Genomic DNA, 4,382 nt, shown 5'->3' with positions numbered 1-4,382 from the left:
GGGAAGGGTCTTTCCTCTGTCTCAATCACAAACTGAGGCAATGCAGGCGCACATCAAGAGGGAGCTGGCCAAGGGGTTCATCCAGCTGTCCACTTCTCCTGTGTCTGCTGGGTTCTTCTTCCTGAAGGAAGAAAGATGGGGGTTTTAGGCCATGCATGGACTTTCACAGCCTGAATGAGTTCATAGTAAAGTATCGTTACCCTCTGCCCCTGGTTCCTGCAGCTCTGGAGCAACTACGGACTGTGCAATTCTTCACAAAGCTGGACCTGTGCAGTGCATATAACCCCATTCAGATCTGTGCAGGTAAAGAATGGAAAACCACATTCTCTACAACCTTGGGGCACTACAAGTGCCTGGTCATGCCCTTTGGCCTCTTCAATGCTCCTTCTGTGTTCCAGGCCTTCATTAATGATGTCTTCTGGGACCTGCTCAACAAGTTTGTCATTGTGAAAATAAACAACATCCTGGTTTACTCTGACACTTTGGAGGAGCACGTGTCTCACGTCCATCATGTCCTGCACAGCCTTAACACCCACTGGTTGTACGGCAAGCAGGAGAAATGTGAATTTCACCAGTCTCATTCTTGGGCTAAGTCATCAGTGTTCAGGGGGTGGCCATAGAACAAGGGAAGGTAGAGGCTGTGCTCCAGTGGCTGCAGTCAAAGTCTGTGCAAAACCTTTAGACGTTTTCTGAGCTTTGCCAACTTCTACCGGTGGTTTATCAGGGCGATGCACCACTTACCTCACTCAAGGGCGGTCCGTGTCAGTTACACTGGAGACCCACAGCCACTCAGGCCTTCAAGTCCCACTTCTCCCAGGTTCCCATACTCCGCCATCCGGATCCCACATCCTAGTTCATTGCAGAGGTAGATGTTCCTAGTACCGGCATTGGGAGGGTCCTATCCCAATGCTACAGTCAGCCAGCCAAAACATACCTCTGTTCCTACTACTCTCGGTAGCTCACCAACACTGAGCGCAACTATGACTTGGGTGACCGTGAGCTGTTGGCCATGAAGGCGGCATTTGTTGAGTGGAGGTTTTGGTTGGATGCAGCTTCGCTACTATTCATTGTTTTGACCGTCCTCCGTAACCTGGAGTACATCCATACTGCTAAGCAACTCAACCATTGCCAGGCATGCTGGCCCCTGTCCTTTTCTCGTTTCCAATTCCAGATCACCTGGCTCCAAGAATGGCAAAGCAGATACGCTGTCTGATCCAGGACACCTCCCCTGATGCTCTGTCTGATCCCAAACCCATTGTCTAACCTACGCTCATCCTGGCTCCAGTAAAATGGGATATAATGACCGAACTTGCCCAGATCAATGAACAACATCTGCATCCTCTGTTTTGCCCAGCCAACCGTACATTTGTCCCTCTGTCCCATCGGCAGCAAGTGCTCCACCTGGTCCATGAAACACCTGCCGGCAGGTAAGGTAACCGCCACACAAACTCTATCTGCCAATCTGGCAACCCTGCAGGCAGACGTTGCACAGTACGTCACCCAGTGTTACACCTGCTAGAGGACCTCGGTCCCTTGTCAGTGCCCCGCTGGTCTCCTGCAGTTGCTGTGTCAGACTTTCCCTCTGCCTAAGCTGCCGTCGGCTCAGGAGACTGCAGAGCACCTGCTTCACCAAGTCTTCCAGTACTGTGGCCTTCCTGAGGACATCGTGGCAGACTGGGGTCCTCAGTTCATGTCCCGAGTATGATGAGCAATGTGCAAAGGCTTGGGCATCCCCATCAGCCCAACATCAGGTTAGTCCAATGGCCAGGCGGAACGTATGAACCAGTGGGTGATTTGATTCCTGAGGACTTACTGTCATCAGCGGCAGGAGGACTGGAGTCGGTTCCTGTCTGGGCGAAGTACAGCCAGAACTCCCTCAAAAAAGCAGCCACTGGTCTCTCGTCATTCCAGTGCGTCTCGGGCTTCCAGCCTCCGTTCTTCCTCTGAGCGGGCGGCCCTTCAGAGCTTCCGTTTGTAGACGACTGGTTCGGCCGTTGTAAGGAAATATGGGAGGCATTCAGTTCAGACGTTCAGTTCCAGCACGCCGTCTACGGCACCCAAGAACAGATACCGCCGAGAATGCCCCAACTTGTCTCCTGGCCATTAGGTCTGGCTTTCAACCCAGGATCTGCACCTCTGTTTGCCCTGCAAAAATCTGCTTAGTGTGAAGTCTTGTTGGTGTCTCTGGCCCACAATTCTGAGCATTTTTTGACCATCTGCCTCTGCTTGATCTTCGACTTTCATTCTGCATTCATTCTGACCCATGTCTGCCAGCCACATGCCTCTCCATGTGTCCTCAAGAAAGTTCTACACATGGAGCCTCCTGACTCTGGTTCCTTGTTCAATGTTTTCTAAATTTCCCATTTGAAAGCAAATAAAATATATTTAAAAAGTGCTTGGATGTCCATAGCTGGTTTTCCAAATCTGACATAACAAATTGTGAAATAAAGAACGTAAAATTGGATGGACCCAGAAGGAATGGACACGCACGCCTGGAATTAAATAGGATGCTGAACAGGTGAGTTGATTGAACTGAACCGCCCTAGGGAGGAGTTACCAGTTAAATGCTCTGCTCGAGTTGTCTGCCTGAAATGCTCCCAAGGACACTCACTTCAGTCAGACAACTCATGCAGTTGCACCATTGACCGTTGGGCCGCTCCCGTTCGAGTACATCGCCACGAAGGGAACACACTATCTAGTGGATCTGCTATGTGTGACCAGGCACCATTGACCGTTGGGCCGCTCCCGTTCGAGTACAGCACCAAGAAGGGAACACACTATCTAGTGGAACTGCTACGTGTGACCCGGCACCATTGACCATAGGGCCGCTCCTGTTCAAGTACAGTGCCACGAAGGGAATATACTACCTAGATAGAACAGAAAAAGAGCCAGGCAAATTGAACGTGGAGCCAATGTCCCCAAAGACGTTGTAGGGAACTATAAATTGAAACCGCCATGAACCAACCTGTAAGACGACATGAAGCTAAACGTCCAAATCTGACGCTTCCACTGGCATACTATGAGACAAGCGTAAGTAACATCCATAAATTTGAAGCTTCGTTCTGAAGTACTACGAACGAGCTTAACGGCCATAATTTCAATGCTTCCATCTGGCATCCTAACAAAACAAACTTAAGTAACATCCAATTCGAGCTCCATCGGCATGCTATAATACGAGCTTCAGAACATCCTAAATTTGAGGCTTCCACCTGGCAAATATAGTATTCAAACATCCATAATCCAAGAACTTGTATTCCATTCTGCTGCTAACATATTAGTTGATTTAAGTCTGAAGTCTCTTTGGAACGTGGAGGAGGTCCACCGCCCCATCACTTTCAGTGCAGAAATAGGTACGTGGAGTGCAGTTGTCATTGCGTCACCAGTTTAAGGAGTGCAGGGGCGCGATCTGCAGGGGAGCTGCAGGACAAACAGAGACTGTGGAAGTGGGAAGCCAGCCAACTTTGTCAAGGGTTTTACGTCATCCGCCAGAAACGGAAGTGCTGACCGGGGAGTAGGGGGTCACAGGCTCAGGAAGCGATGCATAGATAAAGACAAAAGCAGTATTAGTCAATGAATGACTTAGCATAACTGATCAGTTTTAGAATGCTTGAGATAAAGGGAATAAAGGTGCTTTTAAAGACCAAATCTGAGGAAGTGAAATCAAGTAGTGAGTTTAAGGAGAAGGTTTTATTTTTGTATTCATCGCATCATAGAAAGCCATCAGAAGCACAGATTCCAACAGAGAATCGACAGTGAAATATGGATCCTGCACGTAATCTTAACAACAAAATTTTATATGCACCAATGGTAAGAGAGAAATAACCTTTCGTCATTTCCGGAGTGACGCACCTTCTTAAGGCCATCGAGGAGCAGGCCAATGGAAGGGTATCCAAGGACCAAGGAGATTTGAGGACCAAGGAGATTAGTAGATGAGGAGCCATGTAATCAACAGGTAATAAAAATACCTGCATCCTACATTAAAAAAAAAGCATTACATTATTAGCACGCTGAGTTAAGGCGGAGTCACACAGCCACTACGTACATTTTACGTCTACTGATCGGATGAAAATTGGTTATACGTGACTAAACGTGTAAAAAATGAGAAAAGTTCTGATCTTTACATGAAATTTTCCTAAACGTATCACGAATGAATTATATTAAAACCCCAGAAATACAAAAACACCACCCGAAGACCAGGTAAATAAACTTAGAACGTGAATGATGCGTCACTAATCCACTGCTTATATGCAATTTATTTGTGATTTGTGCATCTATTAGGTAATTTTACTGTGATATGTGTGCCGTATATGTGATATAAAAGTTATAAATCAGTGGTACATGCGTGAAAAGTCTGTTTGACATACATGGAACGGTCCTGGAAA

The sequence above is a fragment of the Oryzias latipes genome, chromosome 5, assembly GCF_002234675.1.
Source record: "Oryzias latipes chromosome 5, ASM223467v1".
Lineage (NCBI taxonomy): Eukaryota > Metazoa > Chordata > Actinopteri > Beloniformes > Adrianichthyidae > Oryzias > Oryzias latipes.
The sequence above is the reverse complement of the archived record's forward strand: the minus strand, read 5'-3'. Positions refer to the sequence as shown.